This window comes from Canis aureus, chromosome 1, assembly GCF_053574225.1.
Source record: "Canis aureus isolate CA01 chromosome 1, VMU_Caureus_v.1.0, whole genome shotgun sequence".
Classification (NCBI taxonomy): domain Eukaryota; kingdom Metazoa; phylum Chordata; class Mammalia; order Carnivora; family Canidae; genus Canis; species Canis aureus.
The window spans coordinates 88,583,231-88,599,428 of NC_135611.1; the positions used below are offsets into that span (position 1 = coordinate 88,583,231).

General features: G+C 39.0%; 1 protein-coding gene and 1 long non-coding RNA gene across 13 annotated transcripts in view; one reads left to right on the forward strand and one right to left on the reverse strand.

Moving 5' to 3' along the window:
• Nucleotides 1-16,198, forward strand: part of APBA1 (amyloid beta precursor protein binding family A member 1) — a 196,923-nt gene that overhangs the window by 88,443 nt on the left and 92,282 nt on the right. The gene's annotated exons all lie outside the window — the stretch shown is intronic.
• The window catches only part of LOC144319470 (uncharacterized), a 29,242-nt gene that overhangs the window by 4,247 nt on the left and 8,797 nt on the right, over nucleotides 1-16,198 (reverse strand). For 4 of the 7 annotated variants that reach the window (XR_013385274.1, XR_013385296.1, XR_013385291.1 and 1 more), the window contains 3 exons: nucleotides 11,031-11,225; nucleotides 6,345-8,107; nucleotides 2,420-2,599 (listed from right to left, as the gene is read on the reverse strand). This is a non-coding gene — a long non-coding RNA (uncharacterized LOC144319470). The remainder of the gene's footprint in view (nucleotides 1-2,419; nucleotides 2,600-6,344; nucleotides 8,108-11,030; nucleotides 11,226-16,198) is intronic. The other 3 variants (XR_013385298.1, XR_013385281.1, XR_013385275.1) reach the window with 2 other exon arrangements.

The following is a 16,198-nucleotide window of genomic DNA, read 5'->3' on the forward strand; positions in this document are numbered from 1 at the left end:
CAGAGAGGGGCAGAGACATAGGCAGAGGAAGAAGCAGTCACCCTATGGGGAGCCCTATGGAGGACTCGATCCCAGGTCCCCAGGATCACTCCCTGAGCCAAAGGCAGATGCTCAACCACTGAGCCATCCAGGTGCCCCAGGAATGTTTTTTATTTCAGAAAATAGAATATAGACCTTAAATTGGATCTTGATGAAAATTCTTTTAATGCTGAAACAGCTTTTCACTTGTAATCATTTTAGAAGAGGCATTTTGACAGTATCTCCTTTGCTGGTGATAGTAGAGGAGAAATTTAATAGTAAAATCTTTTTAATTTCAAAGTCCATTTTGAGTGGATGGGGAAAACAAATCATTTTTAACTGAAAAAATGACAAGTTGGATAAATTTAAGCCTGCCATGTAACCACAAATACAGAGAACGTAATTCAGATTTTAATTATCTTGCCAAATTCGGGTGACTTTATGTGTATAGAATAAGATAGACTTGAGACTTGTGTATGTGTGGAAAGTGTTGTTAGTAAGCAGACTGGCTCAGACTATGGAACCTGCAGATGCTTAGAGCAAAGATTCACTGGAGGCTTTTAAGGACAATGAGGTGACTTTAAATTCTGTGCAAGACTTAGAAGACTGTTATTTCCAAAATAGCCGTGAAAGTTTTGTAAACCACACCTTTGGGAATTGACATTGATAATGAATTTTACAGTAATTGTTTTGTGTGATGATCAAGTCTACCAATACTGTTTTATCAGACTGCTTTTAACTTCATTATTTGTAACTCAATGTTTTAAAAAATCATTATAGTTTTAAGCCCAGAATTAAATTTTCTATTTAGACAAATCTAGTGTATCCTCCTTGCAATGGACTAAAGACTCCCAATGTTTTGTTTGTTTTTTTTTGGGTTGGCTTGGTTTAGTTTTTGTAGTCCTTAACTCGATCTTTAAAAGTTTTGACTAACAGCAGAAATTCAAAATAGAATCAACAAAATCTGGGATATTTTGAAAGTGTCGGTAATATTTACACTATAAAGTTTAATTTTCTTTCTCTCCCAGTACAAGACTTGATAAAAATTGCCTCTGAATTGCATTTAATGTTTGATTTGACCTTACAGTAGCAATCCAATTCCTTCTTAACGTACATGGAAATATTATTCGATCTACTTTGGAAGTACAAGCCAGTCCAAATGCTGGTTTTAAAAAAAATAATCAAAACACTAATTGAGATAATTATCACCTACCAAAAAAAAAATCTTAGAGGGGACATAATAGAAATGGATATCGTGCTAATCATAATCACCTTAAAAGATCCCCTGGACCCATAAATCATAAGTTGTAGGACTGGTAGATCCAACTAGATCCCAAAACCAGCTTTAGTCAAGACTCCAGCTGACTCTGGACTCCATAACATATGTAGATTCATTCATTATAGACTAGTAGTGAACTCTCCTTGATTATGTAGCATAATTAGTTCTCCACCTGAGGTTTCTGCTTACCCAAGTCCCAAGCATCCTTTTCTGAGGAAAGGGTACTTTTCCTTCCTGTATAACAGTAACATCACTTTTATAGTCATGCTAAGATGTTCCCCAGAGCCATGCTATTCAAAGAGTGATCCTTAGACCCATCAATGAACTCTTTATAACCGATCTGCAGTGAATTAAAGGAGTTCACACTACAGTATAAACCAACCACATCACTAAACACACAATTCAGCTCATCTGTTGATCATAACAGCTTCCTTAATGAAGAAAGCAAGTGCATTGATTTATATTCTGGGGGAAGCAAAGTGCCAGTGTTCTCTGTCTTAATGTTCTCTTTCTGACTTGCACAGATTTTCTCTATACTTTGGAAAGTTCTGCTCAGAATGCATAAAATAAGAGAACATAGGATTTTTGTAGATCACTATTTATAAAGAGCAACATGATATATTCCACATATACAGAGTTTATAGTATCACAGTTATTATTCAGTTTACTTCTTTTTCATGAAAGATACCTTTATGTTTCTGTGTTGCATGAACTTGTATATAAACTTGATTTCCTAGGGCACCTGGGTGGCTCAGTGGTTGAGTATCTGCCTTCAGCTCAGGTCATGATCCTGGGTCCTGGGATCAAGTCCTGCATGGAGCTCCCCACAGGAAGCCTTCTCCCTCTGCCTGTGTCTCTGCCTTTCTCTGTGTCTCTCATGAATAAATAAAATCTTTTAAAAATAAATAAATAAACTTGATTCCTAGGCATATTAATAAATTTAATAATATCGTTCTGCAATGTTTCTTATATTAATAGTTATTGATGAATCCTTACTACAGTGTTATGCCCAGTGCTTGCATTCATTGGTATATCTTGTCCTCCCTATGACCCTCTGTGGTAAGAATTTTTATCATCTTCTTTTTAGAGTTAAGGAAACTGAGACTGAGATTAATAACCTACCTAGTACCAAACAGCTCATCAGTAGTTATAGCAGTGATTCAAAAGTAGGTCGGCTTTGCTCAGGGCCCTTGCTCTTAGCCATTCACAAGCCCCCAAGGGCCAGCCGGATAACTGACAAAAGAGTGAATGAGTTTCTGATTCTGGCAACATGGTGGGCAGAGTTCATATCATCTCCTTTAGCTACAAATAAGTAGAAAAGTTGGTTAAAGCACACTTTTTAAACATGTCCTAACAATTGAGATCAGAAGAAAGAAAAGAAAAAAGAAAAGAAAAGAAAAGAAAAGATAAAGAGTCAGCAGGTGCAAGAAAGGAAGCAGGAGCTCCTAGGAGCCAGATGAGAAAGTTGCTGTTAGGGTCCTGGGATCGGGGTCTGGAAATAGACCCTTGTGTTAACTCCCATGTACGCAAGGACAGCAGATGTGACTGACCCGGTGCATGCAGGAAGCTAAAACTTAAACCCCATACAAGGCTGAGCTCCTCAAAGGTTAACCTTTTTTCAAGAGGGGACTTGAAAAATCCCATCTGCCAAGTTCATTCCACATCCTGGTGTGGGGTGTGGATCTACCCCAGCAATGCAGAAGTCTGGAGAGATTACCTATACCTGAAGAGTTATAAGCTGTCACCTTGATGAAGCGCTGTGACTTCTTTTCATTCTTTCAGCATTGCCAAAAACACTCTTGACATAACACATGGACATTTTAGAACACCAAAGATGAAAGGAACATTTTAAACATAACCAGAAGGGGGAAAAAATAAGTAACTGAGAAAGAGGACAAACTGCCATCAAAGGAAAGACAATTCAGCTGGCACCAACTTCTTTTTCAGCAACACTAAAGACTTAAAGACAGTGAATTGACATCTTCAAAAAGCTGGGAAAATAAGTACCAGTCTGGAATTCTATACCTGTAAACCATCATTTAATAGGGATAATGACATGGAATCCACAATGACAGGGAAAACCAGTGGTAAAAACGATAATCTCACAAATATTATGTTGAGTGAAAGAAGCCAGACACAAAAGAGTACCTACTCTATGATTCCATTTATATGAAATTCAAGAAATAGGCTAATTTAATCAGGAGAGAAATGTCTGCATAACAGGAGTGAGTACTGACAAAGAAGGGGCCAAGAGAGGCCTCTGGTATGATGAAAATATCCCAAATCTTGATCTGGGGAGTGTGAGCTTGAGTGTAGATGCAAAAATTCATTGAGCCTTTAAGACCTTTGCATGCATGCACATCACATACCTCACTTTATGTATTTTGACTCCACCCCTCCAAAAAGAAACATATTTTTTTAAGTGAGAAGGCATAATAAATATTTTTTAAGGTTGCTTTTATAAATGCTCGCTAAAGAATTGCTAAAGATTTATTTCTTGTAAGAATAAGATAGAACCCGGAGGATCAGAGTGGGTTGTAATAATGAACAGTGACAAAAGAAAGTGGTAAATAAGAGGTTTCATTTAAACAAACATTGATTAAGAACAATAATAAGGTCTTTGGGATGTGAGGGTTAAACCCAAGATGGAATTAAAACACTAGGTAACAACCAGTGTATATGATAGATGGTAATTGGAGTGAAAGTATGCTAAGATCCTTCTGTCTTTCTGCAGGAGGATAGAAATGTTGATGAACTTTGACTCAATGTTTAAAATTTAAGGTAGTCACAAAAACAGTAGCAACAGAATATCTGTCATATTGATTGATTGTAAAATAAGAATTAAGAGCTTTAATAAGAATTAAAATTCACTCTAATGGTAAGAGGGAAAAGGAGAAAAACAGAAGCAAAGAACAAATAATGGAAGCAATAGGTCTAAGTATATTAACAATTATAATATAAATGTAACTTCTTAACAGATATAACTTTTAACATATTAGAAGACAGATTCTAACATAGTATTTGTATGACTGACTCCCAAACCAAATGACATAATGCCAAAGAGAGAAAATGATAAACCAGAAAGATATTTTTTTAAAATAAGAGCTGATATAAGTACATAAATATCATGCAAAACAGACTCTAAGGCACATTTTTTTGCAGTAATTCATCCAAAAGATATAAAAATCCTGAGCCTGAACCCTCCAAGTAAATAAAGCAAAATTTGATAGAATGACAAGGAGAAAACAAATTCCTACTTATAATGGGGGTTTTAAACACACATTCCTCAGAATTTACCTTAAACGGGCAAATAATGACTAAAGATGTGGAAAAGTTGAACAGCATTATTAATGAACTTGATCCTTTGAACATAGAAAGACCCCTGCCGCAGCCGTTTGGCAATATACATTCCAGGCACAACATACATCGTTTACAAAGTTAAACATGCATCAAGCCACAAAAGAAGTATCCGTAAAGAGTAAATCAGACAAGGTCTAGGACAACTGGGAGCATCTAGGCTTGCAGCAAGCAGCAGAGAATATGCCTTCTAAAGGCAAAGCCAATAATAAAACAAAAATACTCTGCAGTGGATAGCCTCCGATTTGAAATTTCTAAGTGACTGCACTTCTGTGAAATTATCTAAGCCCATCCAACATCTGCTTCTGCCTTTCTGTCTTCTTCCTTGCTCTCTGATCTTGAGACAACTCAGCTGTATTCAAAGAAGAGAAAGGTGTGGCCAGTGGATAGGACCTCTCCCCCCCAATCCCATCAGTTGTCTTTGGAGTTATAAACACTTCTGATATGAGGTGACAGGACATCAGAAGGGGGGAGGGGGTGTGTGGAGAGGAAGGGCCACTGTCTTAAATTAGGTTTAAGGATTCTGTAATGAATTGGGTGTTACTCATTGGTTGCCACTCTCTGGTCCCCTGAATTTCATCCCTAGGAGAGGTTGTATGGAATCTTTCTCTTGAAGATGTTGAAGAATTGGTCAAATAACTTTCTTCCTGGATACAGTTAAGGCTTTATGTGTTGAACACATTCAATAGGCACCTATTTTCATGGTGGGAAGAACAATGTGAACCTGAGAATACATGGACATTGATTCTCTTTGTCAATTTGGCAAACACAGGATTTACCAGCCACACTGTAGGACTTCACTTAGACATCTAATTGTCTCACCTTCTGTTTCCATGGTTTGCAAATAACATTTTTTCAGCATCATGGTGATAATATACTAGATTTGGTGTGTGTCTTCCTAATTTGTTAATCTAGAATATTTTTAATCCTTTATAAATGATCTTGGCAGCCTCTCATTTTGTTAGATTTTAGTAGCTCTCCTATATCTTTTGTTGACCTGGAAATTCTACAGACAGCTCCACTTTTAGGCTGATGAAATGCAGTGATCCCTGAAACTATCTGTGCAGTGTCCCACTGGAGACCTCCTTCAAGCTTGAAATGATTCCATTTATTACCATGAATCCCTGCCCTTGAGAGCATTGTAGCTGAATGTTTGCTAATTTCCTTCTCTGCTCTGCCTTCCCACACTGGGTATCAGTCTATCTCCTAAAATCTTTCACTTTTTTTTAAGTGAAGGAATTGATCACTAAATTCTGTATCTCATGGGTGTTTTTGGTTGATAAAAGAACACATTACAGTTAATTTTACAGTGTAATTGAAAAACTAAAGTAGTTATTGAGGATGGGCATTTTCCCTACCTCTAAGGAATAAATATTGCTCGGATTTGTATTTATTTTTTTTTTGAAAGTGCTAGCTTTTGGGGCACCTGGGTGACTCAGTGATTGAGTGTCTGCCTTCGGCTCAGGGCATGAACCCCGGGTCCTGAGATCAAGTCCTGCATCACGCTCCCCACAGGGAGCCTGCTTCTCCCTCTGCCTATGTCTCTGCCTCTCTCTCTGTGCCCCTTTTGAATAAATAAATATTTTTTTTAAAAAAGAAAGAGTGGGGGAGGAAAAAAGAAAGAAAGTACTAGCTCTTGGTCCCTTTGCAAAGAGTAATAAACCGCAACTGTGCCTGGTTACACGCTCACCCTGGGTATCAGAATTCTTGCCACAGTGGAAGTTGTCATTGGCTGCATTTGCATCAGATGTGACAGGCTGCCCAGCATAGTTGTGCCTACAAGCTTCCCATCTTGGTGTTCACATCCAGCATGTCTCTGGTTTCCCGTATCAACCCCAAAGATTTCAGTCTTTAGTGTGTGGACTCAATAAAGATGTAAAATGCATTGGTTTGTTATTACTGAACAAAGAAAACCTGGTTTTGTGCAGATCCAGATATACTTAAACTGATTCAATATTTGCCTCTCAATATAAAGTGGGAGGACATGTCAATGTGATAGAGACAGATTTCTCTGAATTATATCTTTGTCCACTGCTTTAAAGACTCCTATGAAAAAAAAATAAAATAAAAAATAAAGATTCCTATGAAAGACTTCATTCACTGCATGTGAGTTTCTATTTGGAGAATTATCTAATTGCTTTTCTGATTTAGGCTCAAGTAGCAATTCATGTTGAGCTATAAATATGAACGTGATTTGGTTTGGGTTTTTTGTTTTTTGTTTGGGGTTTTTTTGTTTTTGTTTTTTGTTTGGTTTTGTGTTTTTGTTTTTTGTTTGGTTTTGGTTTTTTTGTTTGTTTTTTGTTTTTGTTTTTGTTTTTGTTTTTGTTTTATGCTTTTCTACTTAACTGCTTCCTTATTTTGGGCTCCTCATTTAGGATTAGATTAAAACAAACAGGCACCTGAATAATCAGATTGGATAGTTAAATGGACAGTAGCCTCATTAAATAGTTTATATAATTTGTATGAATCACACTAAGGCCACAATAGATAAGTGAGCAGAGGACATGAACAATTCACTAAAGAAAAAATCCAGATGGCCAGTAGGCATTTAAAAAACTGTTCAACTCACTAGTAATTATAGGAATGTCAAAACAACCATGAAGCCTCATTTCTCATCTTTGAAATTCGACTAGAGTAAGTTACTTAAGCTATTTCTAAACATTTCTCTTATAAAAAAGGCATCAAAGACTTTAACATTACCGTGTTGAATTGATAAATTTCGATATATATGCCCAAGATGTTTACTAAATTGTTGAGCTAACTATACTCCCAAATAGGCCAGTGTATAAAGATTCCTGTCTCTCTGCACTGTCGTGTCCTCTGAGATGATCCATTTTTAAAATGCTGCCAAATAAACAAATTACTGTATGATATAATACTTTCATTATCAAATGTATATTTTTGAAGATTTTCTAGAATTCAGAAGAGACACTTATGAAAAGGTCAAATGACATTTGGGGCAGCCCCAGCCTCTACACTTCACATAGTCAAACAGCGTCTAAGGGAGAATGAAGGGTGTATGATATCCAGCACCTGCTCATCACCAGGGTGGTTATCCACTCCCTTTATCCCACTTAATATAACCTAAGGAGTGTTTAAAATTCAAATGAAATATCCTATAGTATAGCGCCTTTCCTCCCATACATTGGAAAATGATTGTGCAAACATCAAAACTTGTTGCTGTGGTTAAATTATCCACAACTGTTTGGAAGAACAGTCCTGGATTGTCTCCAAGCAAAATGAACTTCTGATGGTGAAATGTTCTTGTCTGCCATGCCTCATCTCACTTTGTTTTGCACGCTTAACATTATGGGGAAGTCGTCTTCACAGGGCACACGTAAAACAGCCATTATTCTCAGCACTCTCGGCTTACTATCTTCTGTTTGTGTCTGTGGCGGCTCTTAAGGAACTGTGTTGTGAAGAGAGTCGATCTTTCTGTAGGTGGCCTTACTCCTGAATCAAAATGAACAGAGAAAGCTCTCACAGGAAGACGTATCTTTGGAATATGAGATATCTCCTTGTGTGTTTTTTAACCTAAAAATATCTGCCATTCTTTGCTATTTTTAAAGGGTGCACCTTATTTGAGAGGCAGTACCAGAATCTCACAATCAAAATAATTTTATTTTCAAGGTAGAAGAAAATTAGAAATGATGAGATGTTTTGACTGGTGTGGCACTGAAGCAGTGATGATAGCTGTTCTTATAAGCACATCAGATAGAAGTCTTTGACATATAATATTTAAGCCCCTTACAAGTGCTGGGAAGCTTGGGAAGCTTACAACTGGTAGAAGCTTGGGAGCCTATTTTTTTTAACATTTTATTTATTTTAAGTAATATCTACAACTAACATGGGGCTCAAACTCACAACTCCAAGATCAAGAGTTGCATGGTCTACCAACTGAGTCAGCCAGGCATCCCAGGGGCCAATTCTTTCGGCACAAAGATATTAGAGGCTTAAATTCCTCCTCATTAGAACCATGGGTAGATTGCAAGTGAGCCAGTTGTATCCATATCTAACTTCAATAAGTATGAAATTTATGGTGCCCACTAATTTTATAAAAATGTCTTAGTGTAAAGAGAATGGGTGGGCTTTGTAATGTGACACTGTGGGCTCAAGTTCTGGCTCTGCTGGATACTAACCACAGGATCTTAATTTACTTAATGCCTCTGAATTTGTTTCTTCACTCAGAATGTAGGAATAATGACACTCATTTGGTAGAGTTGTAAAAATTGAAGATAACATAGGTAATATATAAGAATCAACATGTGGGGCACCTGGGTGGCTCAGTCAGTTGAGCAACTGCCTTTGGCTCAGGTCACAATCCCAGAGTCCTGGGATCGAGCTCCGCATCGGGCTCCCCACTGACTGGGAGCTTTCTCCCTCTGTAACTCCCCCTGCTTGTGCACTCATTGTCTCTCTGTCAAGTAAATAAATAAAATCTTTAAAAGAAAAATAAGGATCAACATGTCTTAATTAGTACTTCCTTAGCATCTTATTAACCTTGTCTAAGTAGATATTTAAATAAGTTGCTTTTCAGATGACTGTATGATTGACCCAAATTGACCACAGTACACTTTGGGTTACATTTCTGCTCAGGATGAGAGGTTTTTCCAGGTGATGCACACAGACTCTTTCCACTGACTTCATGCCCCACTGGCAAGCACTTTTCTGAGACTTGGGAATGCCAGAAATTATTGCCAGAAAAACCAGCAAGCTCATAGAAGATTCAGTCCACACTTTTATATTCATTAGCACCGGGCTGAACCAAATATATTTAACTAGATACTTAATAATTCTGATTCAGACACTTTATAGGGTGTGAGAAAGATAGATTCTATTTCTGCCGGGAACTTGTAATGTAAAGTATCCAGAAAAATTTTTAAAAAAACTGCACTTATAACTTGGAATTCTCAGTTCATTTCTTGTGCCTCTCTGACCCAGTCTTCAACCCCATCAAGGTCTGTCAAAAAACAGTGTCCACACTGGTAACTACCCAAATTTCCATCAGTGAGGAAAAGATGAATAAACTGCAGTATAGACATATGATGGAATACTACTCGACAATAAAAAATTTTGAGTTATTAAGGGCACCTGAGTGGCTCAGTGGTTGAGCATCTGCCTTTGACTCAGGTTGTGATCCCAGGGGCCTGGAATCAAGTCCCACATTGGGCTCCCTGCAGGGAGCTTGCTTCTCCCTCTGCCTCTTTATGTCTATCATGAAAAAATAAAATCTTTTAAAAAACATTTTTGAGTTATTAAAAAATTTCTGAGCTATTGAAAGATGCAACAACATAGTTAAATTTCAGGAACATTATGTGGAGCCAAAGAAACCAGATACATAAGAGTGTATTCTATAAGAATTTCATTTTGGAGAAGTTCAAGAAGAGGCAAATCTAGCCTATGATGATAGAAGTCAGAATAGCAGTTATCTCTGGGAATATTGACTGGGAAGGGGCAAAAAGGAATTTTCTGGGATAATAGGAGTGTCTTCTATCCTATAGATACAAGGTATGTATACACACACATACACACATTCATCAAGCTCTACCCTTGAGATTTGTGTGTGTATAGTAGGTGAGTTATACCTCCATTCTTAAAAAAACTGTCCAAGATAGGGCACTGTTGTGTTTGGGGTAAGTGAGGAAGGTAAGAGCATAAAGAGTTAACTTAAGATTTATCAATTTTTCTAGAGATTTACATTTTTATAAGTTTTATTTTTATAAAAATGAATTTACCATTGAACTCTGATTTTTAAACTAAATAAAACTTGTCAGAGTAGCTCCCAACTTTTTAAAGGAAAGTTTCAGCTCAGACACAGAATAATATAAGAAACTACGTTGATTTTAACTGCCTCTTTAGATGGATGCATCAATATTTCAGTCCAGCAAAAAATAAATGTTATGTTGTAAATTCATCTCCCATCTTGGGTTTGTTAAACTCCTCTGCGGGAGCATCAGGAGGATAAATTACTCAGTTAAGTGTGAGTGTGTGTTTCAACTCAATGTAAATTGATTTTCATGCAGGACATCTTCATTTTCTGCATAAAGAATGAACCATTAGTTGATTACTCTTCACTTGCTCTGTGGTGTGCTTTCTTCTAAGACTTGAAGAGAAAAACACAATAATCAAGCAAGTGGGGGAACCTATGTAGGCATAGCCTCAATATAACAAACACCTAGTTTATGAAGATCAACTGGAAGGCAAATATTGATTCTACTCCTTCACTTTTTTCCTTCAAAACCTTCACGATGGATGAAAAAATTGTAAACACCCTTTTCTACTATAGCATTCAAAGCCTTTTGTGATTTTTTTTGTTAATCTTTCTAGACATGTTTCCCTGGTTTCCCACAGGAACCCCCACCCCCCAGCTTCCTACCTGCAATGAATGATGTGATTTCTTAAAAACTCCATGAACGACTCCATTTCAGCTTCTCAGCACAAGTCATGTCCACCCTGCCATGTGCTTGTCCATCTCTCTCTGCATTAACCACAAACACTGCGCCTCACACAGAGTAGACATGGAAAGTTTGCAGGATGAAGGGGAGTAGAAAAAGAGCATGCCAGCATCTGTCTGAACAGTGAAGATTAAAAGGAAAAAATGATTTTCCATTTCATGGTACACAAGTTTCGTGCTAATAAAGATTTCATGGAACCTTTCAAAAGGTTTCTTCCTGACTTCAAAACCTCATAATACAGAGTATTAAGATATTTGTTCCAGGGATGAAAAAGCTCACCTAGACCCTTATGGAGCAAAATAGTTTAACAGTTTCAGGGAAAAAAATATTAATGTTAAGTTTAAAAGCCCCACAATCTGCTGAGAGCCACAGCATGTAGCTGCATTATGAGGAGCTGTGACCTCACCTCCTGAAATCTGTCACCAAGGCCTAATAGCTGTTACAGATCCCTAAGATGTCTTTTGAATTATTTTTTCAAATATTTTTCTTTTCACAAAAGCACGTTTAATGAACATTATCTGCATGTTATGCATCGATGCTAGTTTTTCTCATAGCTAAGGATTTAACATTACTCTTAATAAAGTTTTAAGATATTCACATATATATTTATAGATGTATATGTAATATCTATATTGTATATTTCTGAATGTATATGTATACATTGTGATGGAGTATATTTACAGATCTGTGAGATGGCCAATAAATTATTTATACACGGTGAAGGGCAGTAAAATGCACCTCCTTGCTCCTGCCTCAGGACCTTTGAATATGCTACTCACTCTGGAATGTTTTTCCTTTAGGTAACTAACTGCATGCTCACTCTCCCATCCTCTCTGTATCTTCGCTCTTGTTTTTTCCCCTTACAACTGTCTCAGAGCTCACAGCATACATTTAATTACTCCCCAATATAAAATCCACAAGGGCAAGTATCTTGTCTGTTTTATTCACTTTATATTCCTAGTGTTTAGCACAATGACACACATATAACAGGACCTCAGTACATAATTTGCACAACAAATGACTTAAAGGTTATCTGACTGACCACCATGCACGTGAATTCCCAATAAGAACCTACAGTCATAAATTAATTGAAGGCCGTTTATAAAACAATGTGGGAATAAGCCAGCTATAGAAAGATAAAAATAAGATAAAACAAATGAATATCCCAAGTTGAATCGAGAAACATGAAAAGAAAGAGAATTTCAGAGAGTGCTCAAAAGGAAAGGAAGAAGAAATCAATCTGAACCATTTAATATTATCGACGGATGGCTGGTGGACAAAGCTCCATCATTGGTCACAGAGTTTATTTTTATTCCTTAATCCCTGAGAAATTAATATCTGTGTGACACTTTATGGTTACAGGTACAGCTTATGACATTTAAAAATAAGTGGCTAAATAAATAAAAGCAGACCATTTGAAGATTAATGATGAGAGTATATCATAAACCGAAGATCCCAAGGTCCATAGAGAAAACACTGTACATGCCTCACCTAATTGGAACTTAATAACAACCAAATCAGTGCAGCAGGTATAACTATTATTATTCCCATTTTTTTGGATGTGGAGACTGAGTCTCAGAGACTTATAAATGATATGCCTTAAGTTCATCTTACGCATAGCAGATTCCTGATCTGATGCCAGATATTTAGAATCTAAAGCCTAATATGTGATGGTAAAACTCAGTTCCAATTTTTGCAGCAATCCTGGGAATCAAGTTATTTAAAAAATTATATAGAAAGTTATAGAAAATTATATCCTTTACATCTTAATCTAAGTCTCCTTTCCATGTTGACATCTGGACTACTTCCAGGTATTCTTTTTTTGTTTTGTTTTTTTAAACTTAGAGCCTTATTTCAAAAATCCTCTACCCTGACTTTCTCTCCTTCCACTCACTTTATAACTATGGGCTGACTTGATGTGAATGGACTTGGTTTGGATTTAAAAGGGACTTAGCTGTGCAGTTACCCTCTTTTACCACGAGAGGTCACTTACAGGCCAGTGAGGCCCCAGAGCACTGAACAGGTTTATGAAAAGTTGTAAAAAGAACTCAGGAATTCAGATTTGTAGACGACGTCGTGACCGCTGACAGGGTGTGAGGTTGATGACTCACTGGACCAAGGTGGCAGAAAGTGAAATCGTGCGGGGTTTAGACACCCTTAGGTGAGGGAATTGCAGGATTCAGGAGGGCAAAAGGTGCAGACCCACTTTGGGTTCCAATTACCCTTGACAGTATTGTTTCCTTAACTAAGCCAACACAATTGTAAGCACCTACCGTGTCCCAGGCACTGCACTGAGTGTTTGGACAATGACAGGAAAGACATGGGCCTCCCCGAACCCTGCTGCCTAGCAGGGTGACCAGCAGCCTGCTCCCACTAATCTTATCTGCGCATTGCTTTATTTTTTTTTAAAGATTTTATTTATTTATTCATGACAGACAGACACACACACACACACACACACACACACACACACACAGAGGCAGAGACACAGGCAGAGGGAGAAGCAGGCTCCATGCAGGGAGCCCGACGTGGGACTCGATCCCGAGTCTCCAGGACCACACTCCAGGCTGAAGGTGGCGCTAAACTGCTGGGCCAACGGGCTGCCCCTGCGCGTTGCTTTAAAGATGAGGTTTAAAGCCACCCCTGGGTGTGGGTCCTCACTCTGCTCCAGAACTCTTAGGGGTTTTTTAATATATAATTATTATTTTTAATCTATAATTATTATTTTTAAGATTTTATTTATTTATTCATGAGAGACAGAGAGAGGCAGAGACATAGGCAGAGGGAGAAGCAGGCTCCCTGTGGGGAGCCTGATGTGGGACTCCATCCCAGGACCCTGGGATCATGACCTGAGCTGAAGGCAGATGCTCAACCGCTGAGCCACCCTGGTGCCCCCGGAACTGTTAGGGTTTGCTTTCCCCTCCATCTGGCTGGCTTCTGTAGACATCTGAGTTTTGTCCCTGTGATTTCCCTGTCTGCTCTTTCACCTTGCCCACTGTGAAGACAAGCCCTGTCTCCGTCTGTGCTCTGCTTGTGAGAGGTCTGCTTACCAACGCCCTGGGCATTCCGGGCCTTCAGCTGTCTTGCTGCTTCAGCAGCTGCTGTAAAAAAAGAGATGTCAGCGACTTCTACTCTGGATGAGATCTGAAGGCAAATGACCTTGTTTGCCTCAAAGAGAAGAACCAAATGGCTTTCAGGGGAGGAAGGGAGGCACCAATGCCCGGCGGGATGTTCTATGTGGCCCTGAAGGCACTGACGGCCAAAGGCTGGTGGCACTTGGCGGCCTCCAACAGCACATGACCTTGTGCTTTCTCCTCGGGGTTTGATTTCTTACCTCATACCTTCCTTCTCCCTATTTCTTACCTCATTCCATGGACTTACTCATTTTACCCCTTTCTTCCCTCATGTTCTCATTGCTTCCTTCTCTCTCTGGTGGCCTTTAGCAGAAACTTGTGGTCACGCAGGGGTGGAATGTGGCCCTGTTAGGCAGGTATCACTGGGCTGGTGCTGTGTGTTGTGACTCCAGTTGCATTTGAAGATCTCTGCACATGACTTGCATGGTCCAGTTCGTGCCACAGCCCCAACAGTCCTCCCCCGTCACACACCAACAGCTGCATTCATTTAATTTAACCCCCCAAGCCCCAGCCCTGATCCCACCCATGAACTTCAGAGGTTATGCAAAGGGAAGATTGCATCTTATGTCCATATTATTGATAAAACATGGCTTTTCCAATGCCTGGGATCTCAGGCATCCTAACCACCTTTCACCTTGTGATAGTTTCCACCTGCTCATGTGTCAGACATTGTCCTGTGCAGGGAAGGAGACGTGTCATTTTTGAGCTCACTATAAAATATGAAAAATAGTATAAAAGAGTTCGCAGCCTCTATCCATCCACTTGCATTAGTTTTCTCTTGCTGCCATAACATTATCACAAATTTAGTGACTTAAAACAATAGAATGTATCACCTTACAATTCAGTAAGTCAGAAGCAGATGCAGGTCCCACGGAGCTGGAACCAAGGTGTCTACAGGGCTCTGCTCCCTTCTAGCAGCCTAGAGGAGGATCCATTTCTTTGCTTATTCAGGTTGTAGCAGAATTCAGTTATCAGGGTTGTTGGACTGAGGTCCCACTTTCCATGCTGGCCATTCTGGCTTTTAGAGGCCACTTGCATTACTTGGCTCATGTCCACCCCCCATCACCAGCTTTTAGGTCAGCAACAGGGAGGAGAGTCAAGTCCTTCTCATGCTCCAAATCTCTCATCCTTCTTCAATCTCATCTCTGTGACACAACTAGGAAAGATGGTCTGCTTTTAAGACCTCATGTGATTAGGCTGAGCCCACCTAAATAACCCAAGATAATCTTCCCATCTCCAGTTCCACCCCTTTGATCACATCTGCAACGTCTCTTCATGCAAGGGAGCATCTGTACAAGTTCCAGGGATTAGGAGGGCATGGACACGTTTGGGGGCCATTATTCTGCCAACCACATGACTAATCCCAGCTCTTGGGTTGGTAGGAACCTCACATAGTGATTGCATTTGAAAGCAAACCACGGGGCAGCCTATGAGTAAATCACTTAACCAGGGATGAAGAAAACTTGGATCTCACTCCAGCCCTGCAATCGTGACCCTGACCAAGGCTGTGGAGCTTTGTTTCTCTCAGGATATTGCTAAGATGTCTAGCTTAGAAACAACCACCACAAAAACCAAGCAATAGCAACAAAGTCTATGGTTCTGAGCCTTCCTTACAGCTAGAGGTGGTCATTGTTAGGCATTTTAAGTGAGGGAGCTATAAATGGAAATTACTGGATAGGAATTTCAGAAAAACTCTCGAAAAGGAGCTGACTCGGCTGATATATACCCCTTCTTGCCTTGCCCCATATGCCTGTCCAAACTATAGACATGGTGGCAGGTACTCTTGACTGCCATCTTGAAAGTATGAGGATGAGAATCAAGGCATAAAGATGGCAGCTTGAGAGGGTAGAAAGAGCCAAGTCCCCAATAATGTAGATATTATAGAATCCTTATACTTGCCCTGGACGGCCCACTTGGGGATTTCTTTTATTCAAGAGAAAAACATGCCAATGATG